At 44.8% G+C, this 23,284-nt stretch overlaps 1 protein-coding gene and 1 pseudogene across 4 annotated transcripts in view; both read right to left on the reverse strand.

The window, feature by feature from the left end:
* The window catches only part of UBE2O (ubiquitin conjugating enzyme E2 O), a 63,540-nt gene that overhangs the window by 35,623 nt on the left and 4,633 nt on the right, over nt 1-23,284 (reverse strand). The gene's annotated exons all lie outside the window — the stretch shown is intronic.
* On the reverse strand, nt 5,030-5,955 carry LOC129051432 (large ribosomal subunit protein uL30-like; annotated as a pseudogene).

A 23,284-nucleotide genomic window follows, 5' to 3' on the forward strand; every position in this document is an offset into this window, starting at 1 on the left:
TTAAAATAATAGTTTAGCTTAATTATATCAAAACAATACATGTCTAAGTTAAAAAAAAAAAATAGTACTAAAAGGCTTAAAAAAAGGCAGCCCCCCATCATACCCTCTCAACTGTGCTCTTTTGAAGCAAATACTTTCTAATTTCTTAGCTGTTTGAATATTTACCTCCATACATATAAACAACATGCTTGCATCCTAATTCCTAACTTATTATAGACATTATCCATTGATGTCCTGTTTTGGTACCTGATGACCTAACTCTTACCCTCCCCTCTGAAGCCCTTTGCCTGTACTCCATCCTTCCAAAAGTTCCACTGCATTAATTGAAAAATATAAATGTGTTATGATGGAGGAAACAGAGCTCACAGTGAACCAAGTGGTGTTCCGTGTCCTCACACAACTATGTACATATTGATACTTTTGTCAAATACCTATCCGTAACTTTTCTAAACATCTTCAAGTTACCTACAAATTATCGATCAGGTATCTTTGGGCTTTGTCTCTTTTTCTTGTCGATCTCTCTCCCTCCTGCAGAATTCCATCCTGTCTCTAACTCAGACTTTCCTCTGCCGCTCACCCGTGTCAGATCCCGTTTCCTGGATCACGGGAAAAGTCTCTGGTTTTGGTGAAGAACCACTCCTTCTATCTCCTCCCTACAAGAGGTTCACGGGAGGCACTTTTTTTCCAGCCCTTACATGCCTAAAAGGAGGGTCTCACTCTGTCACCTAGGCTGGAGTGTAGTGGTGTGATCATGGCTCACTGCAGCCTCAGCCTCCTGGGCTCAAGTGATCCTCTTACTTCAGCCTCCTGAGTAGCTGGGACTACAGACGCACAACACCACTCTTGGCTAATTTTTGTATTTTTTTGTAGAGATGGTGTTTTGCCATGTTTCCCAGGCTGGTCTCGAACGGGGCTCAAGCGATCCTCTTGTCTTGGCTTCCCAAAGTGCTGGGATTACAGGCGTGAACCACCATGCCCAGCCAAAAGAACTTTTTTCTACTCTACTTGATGTAGTTGGGCTGGATACGGAATTCTCTCAGAATGTTGCAGGATTTGCTCTGCTGTCTTCCAGTCTGAGTACCTGTCTTAACTGACACATACAATCTGTTTACTTTCATTGTGGTCCACGTGGATTTATGTCTACTACCTTTAGGGCTTTCTGGCTACCATATTTTTTCTTTGCTCTCTTTCTTCTAGACAAATGACCTAGTTTTAAAATTCCATATTTTTCCCCTCTGTGAGTTTGAAAGCTTTAAACACTATTTCTATTCTTTTGGTGGTTATCCTTAAGATTGGAACATGTCTACTTGACTCAGAAAGTTTGAAGTCAATCAATATCCCTCCTACACTTCCCAAACAGTTCAAAGAACTTAAGAGTGTGTTCATTCAAATCACCCCCTCACTGATTTCCATTTTTTGTTGGGATTTTGGTTTTTAATCCTCTCCAAATTAGTGACGATCACTTTCATAAGCGAATGCTTATTCAGATTTACCCGCACTTCCCAACGCCTCTGGATACCATTACTGTCCGCATCTCTCCTTTCTCCTTACTTCCTTCTTCCTGAAGTACAGCGAAGGTCTCTTAGTAAATACAACTTTTTTTTTTTTTTCCGTGAAAATGTCCTTATTTGTTCCCATTACTGAACGATAATTTACGCTGGTTGCTGAAAACTAAGCCAACAACTGATTCTCCTTAGCACACTGAAGATTTTACTTCCTTAAGGCCTCTACTGTTGCTATTTGGCATTTGCTGAGTTTCCCTGTTGAATCTGGGGAGTGATCTGCCCTTCTTCTCAAGCTGCCTTTAGGATGCTATTTCTCCCGCTGGGCCCTCATACCACCCTCCATGTTTGTAACGTCTCTTCCTCACAAGCATCTCTTTTATCTCTGTGCGGAATTCTAACTAACTTCTGCAGATCTATTTTCCAGTTCCCATAATTCTCTCTTGAGAATATATACTATCTGCTGTTTAACATTTCCACTGCAGTTTTAACTCAATGTTTTCATTCTAGAGGCTTTATTTGATTCTTTAAAAAATAATCCCTTTTAAGATGTATTCTGTCTTTTTCTTTCCTTTGACATCTATTTCTTCTTTTAGCCCTTCGATCACTTTAGACATTTCTATTATAATCTCTTCTATTATTTGAATTCTCATGTTGAGAATCTTGTGTTTGTTGTGATCGCTGACTCATGTTCTAATTTCTACATGCTTGGTAATTTCCTAGAACAAGCTCATCATCTGTGGGCATCCTAGGATTCCAAAAGGCCTGTACTGTGCAAGGGTCACTCTAGAAAAGTTCTGCTTTTGCTCTGCAAGCAAGAAGCTTCAGGGGTATCGCTGGTCTGCTGGCCGGTCTGGTGCCAGCTCGGGCATTCCTGCAACATGTGGATGTTATAAACACAGACTTTGAACTTGGATGTTTTCCACTGTTCACAGAAGACTTCCTCCAACACAATCCAGAGTGTGGGGCAATGGTCGGCTCCCTTGACATTTCTCTGATCCCATGGGGGAAATTTTCTTGCATCCCTTTTACCTGGGAATGGCTCTTTTGAGGGGATTTCTGTTTCAACTCCATGCTTTACATGTTCATGCAAATCCAAACCTCTATTATTGTTAGGGTCGATTTCAGGGTCCAGTGAACCCACCCTGCCCCTCCCCAGAGCTGCCTACTCTGCTCTCCCTTTATATTCCTGCTTTGCTTTCGGTTCTCTGTTTTTCTTTCTTATTCTCTTGTTATAGCTTATATAGCATTTTAAGTGATTCTAATGGGAGCGGTTCTACTTTAGCTTGATCTACCATGTCACTGAAACAGGAAATCCACCCCATTGTCTTCTGGCTTCCAATGAGGTTGAAAAATCCAATCCATCTTCATTCCCAGTCTTTTGTATGTGACCGGTTTTTGCTCTTTGGAAGCTTTATGCCCAGTGCTCTGGAATCACACAATGTGCCACAGGACATTTTCCATTTACCATTTTTGAAACTTATGACTGTCCATTCTGAAATAATTCTTGTTTCTCTGATACATTATGGTCCTTAATTTTCCCTTTCTCTCTTTATAGACTTCCTAGATGTCAGACATTTTTAATCTGTTTCCTGGGAGCCTTCGTCAACTTCAAAGAAAAAGTAATGGTTTTAATTTCCAAGAACTCTTTCTTGTTCTGATTTTTATAGTAACTTTTTATTTCATGGATAAAATATTGGCTCTTCTTTCGGAGTATATTCTCCGTGTGCTTTAAGGCTTTCTCCTGCCTGAATCAGCTCTGATTCCTTGGAGATACATTTTTCTCTTTGCTTTCTCTGGCCTCTACCTTCCATGCTGGAAGCTTTCTGAATATATCCAGTTATTCTTGGCATCCATTCCTATTTAAAAGTGAGGCAGTAAGAGATCTTTGTGGTGATGGAAGAGTTGTATCTTGATTGCTGTTACATGTGGTTACATGAATCCACACATGTGATAAAGGGTGTGGAACTGTATGCACATATTGTGTACCCATGTCAATTCCCTGATTTTGATATTGTCTGTGATTATATAAGACATGACCATCAAGGGAAACTGCATGAAGGGTAGATGGGACCCCTCTACCACTTTTTGTTTGTTTGTTTTTGAGATGGAGTCTTGCTCTGTCGTCCAGGCTGGAGTGCAGTGGCATGATCTTGGTTCACTGCAACCTCTGCCTCCTGGGTTCAAGCAATTCTCCTGCCTCAGCCTCCTGAGTAGCTGGGATTACAGGCGCATGCCATCATGCCCAGCTAATTTTTGTATTTTTAGTAGAGATGGGGTTTAACCATGTTGGCCAGGCTGGTCTCGAACTCCTGACCTCATGATCTGCCTGCCTCGGCCTCCCAAAGTGCTGGGACTACAGGCATGAGCCACCACGTCCAACCAGCCCTCTACTATGTTTGCAACTTCCTATGAATCTAGAATTATTTCAAAATAAAAAGTTAGGCTGGGCATGGTGGCTCATGCCTGTAATCCCAGCACTTTGTGAGGCTAAAGTGGGCAGACCACTTGAGCTCAGGAGTTTGAAACCTGCCTAGGCAACATGGCAAAACTCCATCTTGACAAAAAATACACAAATTAGCCGGGAGTGGTGGCGCATGGCTGTAATCCCAGCTACTTGGGAGGCTGAGGTGGGAGGAGTGCTTCAGCCTGGGAGGCAGAGGTTACAGTAAGCCAAGATTACGCCACTGCACTCCAGCCTGGGTGACAGAGTGAGACTCTGTTTCAAAAAAAAAAAAAAAAAAAGTTAAAAAAGTTGAGGCGATAAAAAGATGATGGAAACCTTGTGAACATGAGCAAGGCTCTGGATAGGTGAGGACCACATTAGATGGAGTAGAAAGCTGGCCACTACTGTGAGGAGCCACTACATACTGGCAATGGCAGGTCTTGTTGCTGACATGCTCATTTTTTCCAGACTGGAATCCAATGCCATGCCTCATGCCTGGCCTCAGCACTGCAAGAGCAGGCAGGGGCATGGCTGGGATTTGCTCTTTTAGTGTGCAGACAATCATGAATCCCTCTTTCAGTCCAGCAATACCCTGCCCCTTGCTCTGCCCAAGGTACCTCAATCTGGTGCATAAGCCTCTGCTCTCTCACTCACCAGCAAAGGGGATTGAGTATTTTCTGGTTTGCAGAATTCAAAGACATGACTTGGGAAGTTTAATTCCTCCCTATACAGACTGTCAACTAATCATAATCCCTCTGCTTTTAGGCCCAAACCTTATTCCCACCTTGAGTGCCACCAGGTGCCTCCAATTCCTGATGCTTTCTAAAGTGCTTTTCCTTGGTGTTTTTCCATAGGTACCAACATTTCAGCCTCTGCTCTGCCCAGTCTTCTGTTCACCTTCCACCTTCTAGAAATTGGAGATCTTTTGTCTGTTATTGTTTTCTCTCCCATTCTGTGTCTTTGTGGGTTTATACATTTAAAAACAATTATTTTGCTGTTATTTTAGCAGAGTTTCTAAGAGAAGTAGATTTAAATGAATATGTTCAATTTACCGTGTTTACCTAAAGTATGCTAACCGAAGTTGTTTTTTTTTTTTTTTTCAATTTGAGAGCAGATACTATTTATTAACTGACCAGATTAGAAAAATAATCATGGTAGACACCGCAGTTCATTCTTCTAAGAAGCCTGTGGATCTGGCCCTCCCTGTTGGCAGCAGCTCCACCTTCTACAAAATGGGTGGTCTTTTTCTTCATTCCACTTTGTGGAGAGGATAACTTGAAGGGCCACAGGAAGTTGTTTGCTTCTCTGAAGCATTTTCCAACAGTATAGAGCTCATGAATCAGATCCTCCATGCAGATGATGCCATATTTACCATGAGACTGATCAATCAAAGTGTTATCTGTCAAAGCAATTCGCTTCTTATTGATTTTGCCATAGCCATGCTTGTAGATTAGTTCATTTACTGATTTCAGATTTGGGTTCCCCCTTGTAATACATGGTTCTACAATCCTCAGCATGTTAACTGAAGGTTTGCTGAACTTCACAAAGGTTCCATTAAAGATCTGACAAAGGCAAAGAAGCTGCAACATCTTTTGGCCCTTTGGGCTCACACCACTGATACCTCTGACCCTGATGACAAATGCCAATTCGGGTTCTACAGGCACAAAGAAGTTGCCAGCTTTTCTTGCCATCCTAGACTTTCAAATTTCAGTTCTGTACATCTGCGTAGGTTCCTTGTGATAGTGCTTCGCTTCTTCATGCATAAGTTTCCTCCCTGCCTTTTGAAGCATCTTTTGGGCAAACTTCTTTCTCAGGCACTTGATCTTTAGTTCTGTGAAATTCCTTTGCTTTTTCCTGAGGGTTTCTGGCACAACAGGAAGCTGCTGCTTCTCTTCGACACCCTCCATGGTTCCAGCCAGAAAAGAGGCAACCAGAGGTTTTTAATCTTTGTTTTGCAAAGTACTTATATACAACTAGATCTGAAGATGAAGGAGAAGTAATAAGTCAACAAAAGCCGGGCACAGTGGCTCATGCCTGTAATCCCAGCACTTTGGGAGGCTGAGGCGGGTAGATCACTTGCAGTCAGGAGCTCAAGAGCAGCCTGGCCAAAATGGTGAAATCCCGCCTCTACTAAAAATACAAAAAAAAATTAGCTGGGCGTGGCGGCACACGCCTGTAATTCTAGCTACTTGGGAGGCTGAGGCAGGAGAATTGCTTGAATCTGGGAGGCAGAGGTTGCAGTGAGCTGAGATTGCACCACTGCACTCCAGCCTGGGCGACAGGGCACACTGTCTCAAAAAAAAGTCAACAAAACCCAGGAAATCACGAATTCAAAAATTAGCTATCCTTAGTTCAGACATTCACCTACTCACCAATTCATTTTGATGGACTCTCCTTGTGTTGCTATTCTGAGATGTGAAATAGTGGGTAGGGAAAAGAAAGAATAACTATTAGGGCCAGACACTGTGGCTCACACCTGTATTCCCAGGAGTTGGGAAGCCTAGGTGGGAGGACTGCTTGAAACCAGGAGTTTGGGACCAGGCTGGGCAACAAGGCCAAGACTCCATCTCTATGAAAAAGTAAAATTAAGAATAAAAAATTTTAAAAAGAATAGCTCCATTAGAAACTCCCCCAGACACTTGAAAGAGCCACACATCCGCTCCTACAAATGGCTTTTTCTTTCAAACGTTAAAGAAATTTTAAGTCCCATGGATTGCTGTGATCCAACCACGACAGAAGTGATCCAGACTCAGGGTGGAAGACACTCACTGTCAGTGTCACGCAGCAGGCATGGATAAATCAACACTTTACACACTCACAAAATTAGATTAGATTCTTAAAAGGCTAAACTAAAAACAATCACTGAGAAAGTCACCAAACATAAATAGCAGCACATGTGCCCCTCAGCAGACAGCCACACAGCATGGAGAATCTGTGAGGCAGCAGCAGCCAAGAGCCTTTGGAAACTCAAGGCCCCTATCGCCAGGCGCACACACCAGACACTCTCGCACACATTTCGGCATAACCATGTCTTAGACCCGTCAAACTGCTACGGAGAGGACTCAGTTATCAAAGTACGTTCCTGTCAATCAACAAATATTTCATCATCCCACTGCATAAGAAGTACTACAATTGTACTATGAGAGAGACTCAAAAGAAATAGATTGTATGGTCTCCGCCTTAGAAAGACTTATACCCAGCATGCCACGGTACATGTGACTGGTAAATATTTGAAAGCTTGCCCACTGCCCAAGAAAACCTATTTAGCAACCCCTTTCTCATCCTAGGATGCTTGTGGAGCCCCAGATTTAAAACAATTACAACTCTGTTCCTGGAAAGACTTAGGACTTAAAGCCCTTTCAGTTTCTAAGGGTCTTAAGCATACTTAAATAGGAAAGGGGGTTAAATCCCAACATAATGCAAAATGGCTAGCACAGACCCCAATGACACCGACAGGCACCTGCCACAAGAGGTGGCCCACCTGCCAGACTCCATGGGAGAGAGGGAAGATCCAAATTCAGGGTGTAATAAGCAGACCAACAGAAAACTCAGTTCAAAAATAAGCACAGGGCTTATCTGAATAAACATTTATCCAAAGAAGATATACACATGGCCAATAAGCACATGAAAAGATGCTCAGCATCACTCATCACCAGGAATGCACGCCAAATCACAATGCAATACCCATGCATGCCCACTAGAATGGCTATAAACAAAGTGACAGTCACAAGCACTGGTGAGCATGCAGAGAAACTGGAACCCACCAACATTGCTAGTGGGTATGTAAAATGGTGCAGTCGCTTCAGAAAGCAGTTTGGCAGTTGCTCAAAATGCTAAACATAGATTTACCTACCATACGACCCAACAACTCGTCTCCTGGGTATAATACCCAAGAGAATTGAAAATATGCGTTCACACAAAAACGTGGACTTGAATGCTCACAGCAGCATTATTCAGAATAGCCAAAAGGTGAAAATGAAACAACAACAAATGTCCATCAACTAATGAATGGATACACAAAATGTGATCTATCCATATGATAGAATGTTATTCAACAATAAAAACAAATGAAGCACTGATACATGCTACAACATGGATGAACCTCAAAAACATCATGTTAAATAAAATAAATCAGTCACAAAGGCCAGCCACATCTACTATGATTCCATTTATATGAAATGTCCAAAATAGGCAAACCCACAGAGACAGAACATGGCTTCCAGGAGTTGGGAGGGGTGCAGGGAAATATGGTATGACTACTAATGGGTATGAGGTTTCTTTTTAGGGTGATGAAAATGTTCTAAAATTAGATAGCGGTGATGACTGTACAACTGCTTGAGTGTACTAAAAACCACTTGAACTGCACACTTTAAAAGGGTGAATTTTATGGTATGTGAATTGTCTCAATAAACCTTTTTTTTTTTTTTTTTTTTAAGAGATGGGGTCTCGATCGCTTGAACCCAGGAGGCGGAGTGAGTATCGCGCCACTGCATTCCAGCCTGGGTGACAGAGCGAGACTCCATCTCAGAAAAAAAAAAAAAAAGAGAGAGAGATGGGGTTTCGGCCAGTGCGGTGGCCTGTAATCCCAGCACTTTGGGAGGCCAAGGTAGGAGGATCGCTTGAGGACAGGAGTTTGAGACCAGCCTGGGCAACATAGTGAGATGGTGACTCTACAAAAAACTTTAAAAGAAATGAAAATTAGCCAGGCATGGCGGTGCACGCCTACAGGCCCAGTTACAGAGTTTCCTGTAAATCCTGTGTTATCAATTCTATTTTTCAAGTCAAATACCAGAACTTGTCTCAAACTATACTCACCAGAAGACAAAAACTAGCCCTCCTAACATCTTCTACTCTTAGAAATTAGACAAGTGTCCTCCTATGGACTTTTCTTTCCTAAGAAGAAGTCTGTTTTCTTTGTCTGTGGCTTCCATCAATCTTACTTAACCACTTAGCCTCTCTGGGCCCAACTATAAAATAAGGGGCTCCAGCGAAATGACCCCGAGGATCCCTTCCAGTCCTACCACTATAGACCTAGACATACATGGAAACCCAGCACATAGTCCTATCTCAGAGGTTCAGATGAAGACCCCACCTGCAATGAGCACACGGTGGCTGAAAACTCCTTCCTATTCTGATGTTCCCAGCACAGAAAAGGAAAGTGTGAGGGACAAGGGTCTATGGGAGAAACGGAGAGGAAGGAAATCCCAACGTGTAGGAAACACAGTCCTACCCTGGAAATCACAGGGCACATTTGTCTTCCTGGAGACTGTAAAGGACACGCCAATAGTCCTGCCATGAACTGTGTTACCATGTCTTACAGGAATCACATGAAGAAAAAAGGATTCCAAGCATGAATTAGGGTGACTCCTTGTCCTGGGGAAAGCCAACAGAACCCACATTATATGGTTTGCTTTTGGGTTGTGGAGGGTCCTTTTAGAGTCTTGCCTTGGCTTCTGCAAGGAGCTCAGAGTAGTCCCACGCTACTAACACAAACTAAGCAATTCCGACACGACAAAGGTCAGGAGTGAAGTCGAAAGGCACCTGGGATGTTCTGGAAATGCTTTTTCACTTAAGTTTTTTTTGTTTTTAAAACAAAACAAAACAAAACAAAACTTTGTCTCTGCCCTCACAAAGGTCTTTTGGGTCAAATACCTCTGTTATAGTCCTTCTACCTCCATCGGTGGTACCTCTGGCTACTGAGAAAACCCTGCCCTAATAGAGGGGCTCGGGCGCGCCCACCCAGGGATCATGGATTCCTACACTATCCCCAAAATGGCAGAGCTGGGCTCTCCCTGCAGTGGCACACTAGGCTGGATTCAGCCCAACAGCCTGGCACAAAGGACAACAATGAGGAAAGGGGAGGTGACGCACCTGGCAAGGCACTAAGGGATGAGATACACCAAGCCAGCTGTGAGTCACCACGAAGCAAACGGGAAGGTCAGGATCCAGATCCAGGTTTGTCTGAATCCAAAGCTCTGACCTGCCAAATACAAAGCAGTTGTACAGAAAGCTACTATTTATGTAAAAAGCTAAAATATAAAAAAGGTATACTCACACACATAGAATTTGGTCACAGTGGCTATCCCTGGAGAATGGAAATGGTAGGAGGGAGACAAACATTTCACTACATATTTGTTTAAACCTTTTGAATGTTGTGATATTTGCATATATTATCTGTTTAAATATATAGATACACACACACACACACACGCACACACACAAAGATTAAGATTTAGTTTTCAAGTCGGCCTTATGAGGCAGACAAGCTAATTCGCAATATTCCCCCCATGTTTACTGCATGGGCTTCCAAACAATAGGGAAACAGAGGCAGAGCTAAACTATCCCCCAGCAGCAGTGACCACTGGTCAGGTGCTGTGCTGAGCCCTCTCGAAGGTGATCTCATGCAATCCCCAGTAACTCTACAAGATTCTGTCTTTTCTAGTCATGGACACTAAGCAATCACAGGTGTACATGCCCTCTCTAAGCCCTGTGTCTGAGGCCTTCTATGGCTCACCTAACGCCTCTCAGTCCAGCCCTATGCTCGGGAGCCACATTCCCTGAGCTGAAGGCACAACAGACCAGCCTGTCCTGCAAAGCTCAGGGACACCCCGGCACAGAGAGGACAGAAAACAGTTAGCAAAAGGCCCAGTCAGCTGGCCAGAGTTCTAGCCCTCTAGATGCTGCTGACTAGCTGGGGATCCTGCAGATGTCACATCAAATTCTCTTCATCGTTAGGCCCGGTGCAGTGGCTCACGCCTGTAATCCTAGCACTTTGGGAGGCCGGGCGGGTGGATCACCTGAGCTCAGGAGTTCGAGACCAGCCTGGGCAACATGGCGAAAGCCTGTCTCTACTAAAATACAAAACATTAGCCAGGCATGGCGGTGTGCACCTGTAATCCCAGCTACTCAGGAGGCTGAGGCAGGAGAATTGCTTGAACCCAAGAGACGGAGGTTACAGTGAGCCGAGATAGTGCCATTGCACTCCAGCCTGGGCAACAAGAGCAAAACTCCATCTCAAAAATAAATAAATAAATTAATTAATTAACAAATAAAAAATAGAAGACTAGAACAGCCAACCACTGAAATAATACAGAGAAGTTATCCCTGAGTGGTACAATCATGGGTGACTTTTTTTTACCCACCTTTCCTATGTCCCTGCACTTTTGTATTAAGTATATAAATAACTTAATAGACCAATCAGGAATAAAGCTATAAATCTAAGGCAAATAAGAGAATGACTCCAGCAATTTTTCTTTGGTGCTGGATTGTCAGAGATTGAAGAACAGACTATTAAACCTGGGACTTTCCCTCCTTGCTGGACCCTGAATCCCTGAGAGCCTAGACAATGCCTCCAGGCCCCTGCCCTGCACACTGTCCCTCACCTACTGCTGCTCTGGTGTCCAGCCACCACCTCTCTACTCAAAAGTGCTATCCAAGGTTCCTCACAACTCCCAAACTGCCTTTCTTTACAAAGCATCCTACTTGACCCCTTGCCCTGACATCAAAAGCCACTGACCAGCACCCTCCTTCTCAACAAAATTCAAAAAAGGTAACTCCTCTTAGGACAGAGTATAAAGTGGGGATTAGTGAAAGATCAACGAGGAGCATTTATTTCAACATTTAAAAGGCAATTATGCTAGGCTGGGTGCAGTGGCTCATGCCTTTGGGAGGTCAAGGTGGGCAGATCACTTGAGGTCAGGAGTTCCAGACCAGCCTGGCCAACATGGTGAAACCATTTCTACTAAAAATGCAAAAAAAAAACAAAAAACAAAAAACAAAAAACAATTAGCTGGCATGGTGGTGGGCGCCCATAATCCCAGCTACTCAGGAGGCTGAGGCAGGAGAATTGCCTGAACCTAGGAGGTAGATGTTGCAGTGAGCTGAGATCGCACCACTGTACTCCAGCCTGGGCAACAAAGTGAGACTCCACCTTTAAAAAAAAAAAAAGGCAGCCGGGCACAGTGGCTCACTCCGGTAATCCCAGCACTTTGGGAGGCCAAGGCAGGCAGATCATGAGGTCAGGAGATTGAGACCATCCTGGCTAACACGGTGAAACCCCATCTCTACTAAAAATACAAAAAATTAGCCGGGCGTGGTGGCGGGCACCTGTAGTCCCAGCTACTCAGGAGGCTGAGGCAGGAGAATGGCATGAACCTGGGAGGCGGAGTTTGCAGTGAGCCAAGATCATGCCATTGCACTCCAGCCTGGGCGACAGAGCGAGATTCCGTCTCAAAAAAAAAAAAAAAAAAAAAAAAAAAAGGCAATTATGTTAAATGCAATGTAGTGTCCTGGACTGGATCCTGGAAGAGAAAACTAATCCAAGTAAAAGTGTACGGTTTAGATAATAGTACGTGGCTGATGTTAATATCTTTTTTGTGAGATGCGGTCTCACCACATTGCCCAGGCTGGCCTCGAACTCCTGGACCCAAGCGATCCTCCCTCCGGCCTCAACCTCCTGAGTAGCTTGGATTACAAGCACGTGCCACTGTGCCTGGCTCAATGTTAATTTTTTTACTTTCGACAAATATATATCACGATATGTAAGATGTGAACATTAGGGAAAACTGGGTGAAGGGGATATGACGACTTTCTGTATGATCTTTGAAACTGTTCTATAAATCTAAAAAATGTTTGTTTAGAAACTGCAATTATGAGGGCATGAAATAGGACAGCAATAAGAATTAAAGGAAGATGGGGGACAGGCTAAATACACGCTTCGAAGGGAGGTGTCTCTCGTTGCCCAGATGCTTCCAGGCATCTAATTCGCAATGTGTTCAAAACGGAATCTCCCTCCACACTCTTCTGTCCACACTGCTATTACTGGCAGGACCAGCCACCTGGCCATGCTCATGAGAAGCTTGAGTCTCTGCCATGCTTCCCTCTTCTTACTGCCTTTTGGTAGGTGACCACATGTCTACATGCACTGCTTTTAGAAAAGGTTTTTCTAAAAGCTATAAAACTTAATGGTTTGAGGAGTTATTATTTAATTCAGACAGAGTTTCAGTGGGGAATGATGAAAAAGTTCTGGGGGTGGATGGTGGGGATGGTTGCACAACAATGGGAATGTACTTAATGCCACTGAACCGTTTATTTAAAAATGGTTAAAATGGTAAATTTTGTTATGCATATTTTACTACAATTAAAAAAGAAAAACTTAAAGGCTCCCCGTCGCTCTTCTGATTACCTCAAGCCCTGGCACACTAATGTCCCTACTCCTGCTCTGTCTCCCACCTCCTCCAATGCACCCCGGCTCAGCTGTACGTGCAAGGCTGTGAAACACATGCTTTACCTGTTATTCCTCAAACATCCTTCACACCTTTGCACCCCATCTGAGAAACCTTCTCCAACCACCTCACCTTTCTCTCTACCTCACTACTCTTAGTTCTCTTAGGTTCGATAGATTTCAGATTTTACTGGGGGGTTAGGTAGTAAGTCAAATTGAACATCATTAAAATTATCCTTGAAAAATCCCTTAAATCCATCAGTAAGATCAACATAACCAGTGTTTCCTCTTGCACTGGAACAGATCACTGCTTCTTCCACTGAATACGCAACGAAGATGTTTGTTCGCACTTATGGGTCATTTTGTGTGAGAAGTCAGCACCTCTAGCACTCCACGCTATGCGTGCATAGGTGACGCCATGCACACCGAGGGCACAGAGGACACAACTCATCTGCCCCATAAAATCCTCCTAACTGGCCTCCAGGCTTCCTAGCTCCCCACATTCCACCTTGTAAACTGCCGCCAAATCACCCATTGTAAACTCTGATGTAAGTCCTCTTTATGTAAAAAACAAATCCCAACTCCTGAGTCAGTCATCCAAAGACCTGCACGCACACAGCAAGCATGACACCAGTGGCCTTTCCAGGGGCAGCTGACGGCGTGGTGTGGAGGCATTGCCCGGCTTTAGCCCAAGCCTTTCTGCTCACTGCCTTAACCTCTCCTCATCTGTGAAGTGAGAACACCTACTTCACGGGGTTCTCCAGTGACTGTGCCTAGAACGCGGCAGGTGCCAACAAACCTTTGCTGTTATCATTATTTACAGTCCTGTCCAGCCTCGCCTGCCAGCACTCTCTCACCTGACTTCTCCTACCCCACCTCTAGCTCAAAATATGGCCCAGGGATCCCTGAAACCCTTTCAGGAGGTCCAAAGTCAAAAATTTTCTATAACAAGACCAAGACGTTATTTGCCTTTTTCCCTCTCATCCTCTCCAAAGTCTGCAGTGGAATTTTCCAGAGGCTACATGATGTGTGATGACGTCACTGCTCTGATGGCTAATAGAATGTATGCCCAGGTATTCTCGGTTTTTAAGTTTGTTTTCTTAAATGGTAGATGTTAATAGAAACAACCCATATAAATAAAGCTCACAAAGCTAAAAAATTATTGGGATCCTCAATAATTTTTAAGTTAAAGGAGTTCTGAGGCCTAAGTCTGAAACCACTGAAGTGAACTTCCTGCCTCTCTTGCCTTTATGCGCACTGGAATTCCCGCCCAGGACGCCCTGCCCTCCACTGCTGCTATTCCAAGCTCTTATCTTTCAAGAGTGAACTCAAAAGGCACCTCCATGACAGCATCTCCTAATGCTCCCCACCACATCCTTCAGCATCTCAACTGTGTCCTGCAGGTGGAACTAGGCTCTCGCTCCCTTATGTGCACCAGTCATTCACTCACTAAGTCCACTCATTCGCATGTGTGCAATCTGCCATTTCCCAAGTGCTCACTAAACAAATCTCTCCTAGCACCTACTTTGGGCCAGTCACTGACGATACAGCAGTGACAGAGATGCTTCTATGCTTCTTTTACCTTTTGGCTGGGGACAGTAAACAGGACATGAAGTAGTATAATCTCAGGTAATGCTAGGTGCTATGAGGGAAAAAAGCTGAGTAGGAGATCAGAGCGATGGTTCCCTCTCCTATCTAAGTCTCTGAAGCAGTGCTACCCAATCCAGTAGCCACTATGGTAAAAAGAATGCACAGTCTCTCATTAGTACTTCTCATATGAGTTATATGTTGATATAATATTTTGAATACATTGGGTTAAGCAAAACATATTAAAATTAATTTAATCTGTCTCTTTCTTTTTTTTATTTTGAGACAGGGTCTTGCTCTGTTGCCCAGGCTTAAGGGCAATGGGTGGCACGATCACGGCCCACTGCTGCCTCGACCTCCAGGACTCAAGCGATCCTCTCACCTCAGCCTCCTGAGTAGTTGGGACTACAGGCGTAAGCTGCCACACTCAGATAATTTCTGTACTTTTTGAAGAGATGGGGTTTCACCATGTTGCCCAGGCTGGTCTTGAACTCCTGGCCTCAAGTGATCCGCCTGGCGTGGCCTCCCAAAGTGTTGGGATTATAGGCGTGAGCCACCATGCCTGGCCTCTATTTACTTTTTTCAGCTGTGGCTCACATTATATCTCTGTTTTTCAGGATCCTTCTAGATCAGAGGTGGGAAAACTACAGCCTGCAGGTCATGTCCAGCCTACTACCTGTTTCTTAAAATTTTACTGGAAGATGGCCATGCCCATTCATTTGCTCACTGCCTCTGAATGCTCTTGTGCTACAATGGCAAAGCTGGGTCGTTGTGAAGGAGACAGTATAGCCCGCAACACTAGGACATTTATCATCTGGCCCTTTACAGAAAGTTTTGCTGGCTCCTTATTTAGAGGGCAGGGCCTGTGTGTGGGTGTCTCTCTCCCCACAGCACCCAGCACAGTGCAGGGGGCACCCATGTATAGTCAGTGAAGAGAACTTGCACTCGGGCAGCACAAACTGACCTAAGTTTGAATTTGGGTTGGCATCTCACTTGCTATGTGGCCTTGGTGAGTTATAAGCTTTCTCTGGGTTTCAGTCTTTCCTTCTCTAAAATGGGGCACTGGCCACTTTACGGGAAATGAGATGACACAGGTAAAGTGTGAGTTAACATTGCCTGGCTCACAGCAGGAATCCATTGACACTGGCTGGATAAAAGACAGCAATTTCATTAAAATGCTGAATAATCATTCTCCTCTTGGATTGGGTGTGTTATACTCACAACTACTATCATATCTGCATCCTAAAATGCAATGAAATCAAATGAAACTTCTTAGCAACACAGTGCATTAATAATAACCACCAGCAGGCAATGGGGAGGGAGGAAGAGGCAAGCCTTTCTAACACTAAAGCACCGGTGGATGGTGAGGCCGCCTCATCCCTTTCCTGCCTCTCCTGCAGCCCACCTTTGGACAATTCCCGGTTCGTTAACACTGGCACTAGAAGAATAAGCAGAGGGGAGAGAAAAGGCCTCAAACCAAAGACGTACTAAAACCGAACCCATTGACATCAACGAGGTTTGGAAGGGCCCATAGCAGTGCAATTCAAAGGACAGTCCCAGCCAGCAGCGTCAATGTCACTGGGAGTTTGTAAGACACGCAGATTCTTCAGCCCAATGGAATTAGGACAATTTGCATTAGGAGACCCTAGGTGATGGCATGCGGCATTCACCTTGGAAAAGTGCTGGACTAGAATCCATTTATTCATGCTCTCTTCACGTCCCCCTCCCCCTCCACTGATAAACAGGGGTGGTTATATCTACTTTCAATAGATGGTTCCTGACTCCTTCAAAGTAATAGGCCTGGCATAGCCACTGCAACTCCAGGCCCCACCCCCAAGGGTCTTGGTGCAGGCAGAGTGCATAGCCTAAGCTGAGTTCCTGGTTCATTTGCAGTCGGGTGGGGCATTCTTTTTCCAATAGAGAGCCTCGTTCATACTTAGCCATCCTCCTAAGGTGAGGACTGGGTGCTGATAACCATTCAGGAAACCCACGTGTGTGGAATCTGCCATTTGTCAAGTGCTTTCGGTGGGGTTCTTATAGGGGAAATGCAGCCAGAAGCAGCTTCATTTCGACCACAGGTGACACCAGCTCTAGCTAGCTCTAGCCTAGTCCACAATGCATGTAGTCTGCCTGGGGAGCCTGCGATGGAAGTTGCCAAAGTAGTAACTACAATATGGTGTATTCTGATTAATCTGTTCTTCCTAGTATTAGGATGCCCGTATGTCCCAGTCCTGGAGTAATTATTCATAGTACTCTCAAAAGAACCCAACTTGGGCAATAAACTACTGTACATGGTCAACACACCTAGTACGAGCGGTGGGAGACGGAGTGGTCTAGTAAGGGGCCCATACAGCTCCAGCACAGACCACAGGGCATCTGGAAGAAGACTAAGAATACTATTTGTAGTAAGTGGGAGGGAGCAAACTTTGGTCATTCATGAAGATGTTTCCCAGGAATCTGCATGTGCGTGACAGCACACAAGCTTTAGGATTTGCTGTCTGTTTCTCAAGGAGCTTCCCATCCAGGAGAGAATGTGGGTGTGCCATGGGGCATGAGAGGAAGGGAACAGCACAAGTGAGTTGGGGAAAAGCAGTCAGATTGGCTGGAATCAACTGAAGAGGCAGGAGATAGAGCAGGAAGTGTAGATGAGGGGTCCTGAATGACAACCAAGGCATGATCAGAGGCTAGGTCCTGACACAATCCAGGCGATCACTTGGGAGGTCAGCCCTTTGGAGGTCAGTTGGCGGCAGCACTGTTCACTGGTGGAAGGAGGAACTAGAGGCAGGGAGACCAGGGAGAAGGCTACACAGTGCAGGCATGAGGCAAGCAGAGAGCAAGCCAGGTTTGTGAAAGGGAAATGCAGGCACAGGATGCAAGAGGCCTCTCAAAGAACTGATGACAAGTTAAAATGAGGGCCAAAGAAGGCAAATTAAAAATGACCCCAAATGCTCTAATTTTTAGAAGATTCAAGCTTAGGTATTTAGGGGTGAAGTGCTATCATGTCTGCCACTAACTTAGCAGGAGTTAGTACCATACATAACTCAGGAGGAAGTATATTTACATAAGCATACAGATAAGGCAAATATGGCAGGATGTTAACAACTGCTGACTCATAATGTTTGGGAGTTAGCAATTACTGGCTTTCAACATTTTGGTATCGTCAATATTTTTTCCTATTAAAAAGTTGGGTCTTGGGTTCAGAACCAAAAACAAAAAAAGTTGGGGAATATATACGTATATTTTTTCCTCGGGAAAGAGTCTCGCTCTGTCGCCCAGGCTGGAGTGCTGGGGCATGATCTCGGCTCACTGCAACCTCTGCCTCCTGGGTTCAAGCAATTCTCCTGCCTCAGCCTTCCGAGTAGCTGGGATCACAGGCACCCACCACCATGCATGGCTAATTTTTGTATATTTAGTAGAGACAGGGTTTCACCATGTTGGCCAGGCTGGTCTCGAACTCCTGACCTCAAGTGATCCACCCACCTCGGCCTCCCAAAGTGCTGGGATTACAGATGTGAGCCACCACGCCCGGTCAGAACATTTTTTTTTTAAGTCCACAGACTTGGGGATGGGAAGGGCAGTCACAACCCCAAGATTTTACACCCACAAAGTCTATATGGCACAATGGAGCTATCAAGTAAGCAGCTGGGCATGTGATGTCAATGTGGAAGTCACCTAAATACAGGTACCAGATGCAGCTACAGGCAGGGAGGTCACTCCAAAAAACTGGGGAGGAAGAGATGAAGAAAAAAGAGGTCTTTGGAAAAGCTGCACATCTACAGGTAAGAGGAAGAAGACAAAAGGCAAAAAAGAGAAACATTTGGTATAGTCTGGTATAATAGAACCCCAAGGAAGGAAATACCGTTAAGAGGGCATGGTCGGCCGCGTGCGGTAGCTCACGCCTGTAATCCCAGCACTTTGGGAGGCTGAGGCAGATGGATCACCTGAGGTCAGCAGTTCGAGACCAGCCTGACCAATATGGTGAAACTCCGTCTCTGCTAAAAAGACAAATATTATCTGGATGTGGTGGCGGGAGCCTGTAATCCCAGCTACTTGGGAGGCTGAGGCAGGAGAATCGCTAGAACCCAGAAGGCAGAGGCTGCAGTGAGCCAAGGTTGCACCACTGCACTCCAGCCTGGGGGACAGAGTGAGACTCCATCTCACAAACAAAACAAAACAAAACAAAACAAAACAAAAAAAAGAGGGTGTGGTCGGCTAGGCACCGTGGCTCACACCTGTAATCCCAACACTTTGGGAAGCTGAGGTGGGAGGATCACTTGGGGTCAGGAGTTCGAGACCAGCCTGGCCAATATCACAGTGAGACCCTGTTTCTACAAAAACATTTTTAAAAGCCGAGTGTGTAGTTCCAGCTGCACAGGAGGCCGAGGTGGGAGCACTGCACTGCTTGAGCCCAGGAGGTGGAGGCTGCAGTAAGGTGTGATCACGCCACTGCATTTCAGCCTGGGTGACAGAGCATAAGGCTGATGGATCAAAACGAGGACAAGGACTGAGAAAATGTCAGCAAATGCAGTGATCAGAAATTCACTAGCCATTTGTGACCTTCAGGGGAGCCGTCACACTCAGTGGTGTGAGAGGTCAGACAGAAAATGACTGAAGGCGAGAGCAGGTCATGAGGAAATGGAGGCAGACATCCATTTCCCCCAGTACAGTGCTGGGATGACCCAAGAGCACACTGGGGGACCAGAGAGATGATTTCTTCCTTGGCTTGAAGATGATGTCATCAACCTTCAGGGCCCTCAGAATCCCTTAAGTAATAAAACAGTCAGAGCACATGAATACCGGGATGCTTTCAGCACTGCATATGTCAAGCCCTGATGCTCCCAGAGTCCCTGGAGACGTATTTGTGTGTCTACACTTCCCACCTGCACTAGGGGTGACCACACACACAGTCCGCTGAATCTGCCGGTCAATGTATCTATCTTCAACTGCCCTCTTCCAGAGGGAGCTCCCACAAAAAGGACCAGAATTAAAAGGAGGAGGAAGAACATCATCGGAGCTGCTGAGTGTGAAAAGACCAGCTCTCTTGCAGGATGCAAATGAAGGCCTCTCTTTTTAAGGGTGCCTGCAGGAAATCTCTCTGTCAGTGCTAGCTGGGAATATTCATCTCATTGTTGGGTAGGACTGACTGCCTTTTTTTTTCTTCTTCCAAGCATGACTCAGTGTCTTAATTTTTTTTTTTACTTTCAATTATCATAGTCAGACTGTTTCCCAGGTATAGTTATGCTATCAATTTAAACCAAAAGTGACCTGAAAAATGTCTTACTCCTTTGACTTAGCTGCAGAATATTAAATATTGCTGTGGCCTCTCTAAAAATGCAAACCAACTCAAAATCCCCCAACCAAAGAACCAGATTAAACCCAAAAAGAACATCCATTCCAATCCTTATTGCCCACTGAATACTTCTGAGTGGTATGTCAATTGACTGCAATGTTTAAACCATAAAAATGTGCTTTTCACAATACTGCTTCAGGAGAACACAGCCTACCTGTGTCTAGGGGTGACCTGGACAAAGCTGACCCAAGGATCCATTCAATACAGTCGGCCTGGGTTGAAGGACATTAAATCTTCAACCACAGAGTACAGCTAACGAATGAAACAAGGGCAAATAACTTGGAGTAGATAAATCCAGAGGGTTATCCAGTAACACAATTCAATTTTATTCTCAACTACAACAAATTCCAATAAGCATTTTGCTCTTCCCTGGCTGTAACTGCGCACGTCAAGTGGCTCCTGACAGAGTCCCCCCACGGCTGGCTGGAATGTCAGAAGCTGAAGCAATTCCGAACGGGCACTCCTGCTCAGTAAGAGCTGCAAATGTGGATGGGCAGCATTTAGACCATGACCTTCTCCAGGACTGGCACCCATTCATGGGCAAGTGGAGCCTCAGGAAGGAGCTACAGTTAAAAATACCGAGATCCTATTGAGTGAGATAAGTGATAGCCTCTTGTAAACTGGAAAGCACATTATAGATGTTCCCGATTGTAACTTTCCCCCTTTTGATTGTCATTTTAAATCAGCAACTCCCCATCGCCATCCAGAAGCAGGCTAAGCCTTGGGCAAGGAAACTCCAAAAGCTTCCATCAGAATAGCAGCACAGATCACATCCTCCTGGGTGAAAACCCACATGTCATAGAAAACCACCCTGACTCCAACTCTGAGGGGACCGACCACCAGGGGCAGCTGACACTGATCACGTGCCCAGGACTGTTGTGCTGGCAATTCATGTTACACACGACAATTGCACCCTTTTAAAAAGTGCTGGCCTCGAACAGGTTCCACTGGATTCCATGGGGCCCAATGGTGGGTTAAGTAGTAAAAAAGAGAAAAAGTTCCTCTTAGTATAACAGGAAAATGAAAAAAACAAACAAACAAACAAACCAACCAAACAGAGAGAAACAGGGATAAAAGTGAAGTAGAGATGGGGAAGGTGCAAAGAGGCCTCTAATGTCCTAAAGCAAAAACACATGGAAACTGAAGGGAACAGAAACAGAAATTGAGGCTGAACTCAGCCTCTCCAAGGAATCCTTCCTGAACCTGTCTCATGACTCAGCATTCCCAGCCGGAGGATGACAGCAGCAGAGCGGACAGGAGGTCAAGTTGGAGCTCCTAATGCTGACCATTTCTGAGACAACACAGAAACGCCAGTTACGTGGAGTGTCTGCACACTTGTTTTGCTCTAGGAGGTGGAGTTGGGGAATAAAACTGAACTGTAGTTCAGTGTTGGAATGAATCAGACTACAGAGGTTGCTTCATTCAACATTGAGGGGCAGTCAAAGGTTCTCTAGAAATGCAATGTGTTTTTGACAGTTATTTTGAGAATGACTGAGGGGTGAGGGAATGAAAAGAGTGGAATCTGCAGAAGCACACCGCCAGTGCGAATGCAGTGTTCCTCCCATCCTGCTCCCTACCCATCATCTCCCTCCCTCCTGCCTGCCCACTGGCACAACTTCCACCCATCCCAACAGCCTGCGCCGTCCTCCCTCCTCACTTGCAGTACCTCCTATTACACTAAGACTTTCAACTGTTTAAAGAGGGGATGATTAGTGCCCACCACAGGGCTTGTGATTCATGCTGGATTAGGGCACTCGGTCACGTATAGTAATGATCTCTGAATCTTGAACTTAAGTATTCTCAGATGACAACAAAGTACATTTAGTTCAATTTGTATTCCAATTCCTCCACTTAGAAGTGTGACACTGGGCAATTTACTTAACCTCTCTGTTCCTCAGCTTCCTTCTCTGGAATATGGGGCTAATAATAGCCCCACAGGGTTGTTGTGAGCATTAAGTAAAACATCTGAAGCATTAAGAGTGCCTGGCACACAGTAACAGTATCCTGTATCATGACTGCTCTTATTACCTTAAAATATAAAGCAATACTCTATCATCTTTGTAATTTATAATCTCATTACCAGTCTTGGGAATTTCAAAATAGACCTTTCAGACTCTGGAAACATACATACATACATACATACATATATACAGATACATTCCATCCCCCTCCTGGAGGATGGCCGGGGTTACTGTAAATGTGCATTACTGAATTTCTTATAAAGTAACAGAGGTAGGAAGTTCATGAGTATTTCTAGAAGAGGTTTAATAAAGTCAAACCTATAATCCATGTGGTCATTAGCAACACGAGCCATTAGGAATTCCTATGCCCCTGAAACAAACCCCTCCCCCACAACCCGCCTCGTGCACCTTTTGCTTCCCAAGGTGCCTCTTTGGTGCAGCATCATCCTCTTTCTCATGGAAGTGATCTTCTGAAGGTGCAGAGCTGGCTCTCTCTGACAGACATCAGAATGCTGTCTGCTAATAACCAAGTGGCCATCCTAGGCTTGACCCAGCTACACTTCTGGTTATTCCATCTGTGCAGGCTCATATCAGGGGTTAGGAAGATAGACCTCTTATTTCATTGCAGAGAGAGAAAATGAGGCAGTGACTTGGTCAAGGTCATTCAGAGTAGGTGACAGCCAGGAAGAGCACCCAAGGGTTTTGGCTTCCAATCACAGTACAAAACACACACCCTTCATCTGGGGAAAGTACCCTTGAGTCAGGCAGCAGCCAGACAGAAGCACCATCAGGACATTGAGGCCTGAGGGCTAGAAGGGGGAAAATCAAGGGACAAAGAATAAAATCACAGAACAGCTGTTAAGAGTCTACAGGTGCTGTGATCCTATCTGAATAAAATGCAATTTAGATTCACTTAGTCCTGCATCTTGGTTAACCTTATGTAACTTCTTCATATTACATCACTAAGAACAATTGCTTTTAATGGGCCCAGCACCCAGACAAGTGAGACAAACTTCACGTGCCATGATGCTACACCTAAATAGCTTTCCCCATGGAAATGCTGGCCAGCGTAGGAGCCAAAAATAAACTGCAAAGCCAATTCCTGAGGGACCTGTCATCAGGGATGTTTCACACACACAGCTTCATAAAAGCAGGGTGATCACAGACAGCCCTAATTTAGAGGCACTATATCTCAAACCTGGTGAAACCCTGAAT

Source organism: Pongo abelii, chromosome 19, assembly GCF_028885655.2.
Source record: "Pongo abelii isolate AG06213 chromosome 19, NHGRI_mPonAbe1-v2.0_pri, whole genome shotgun sequence".
In the NCBI taxonomy this organism is placed as follows: Eukaryota; Metazoa; Chordata; class Mammalia; order Primates; family Hominidae; genus Pongo; species Pongo abelii.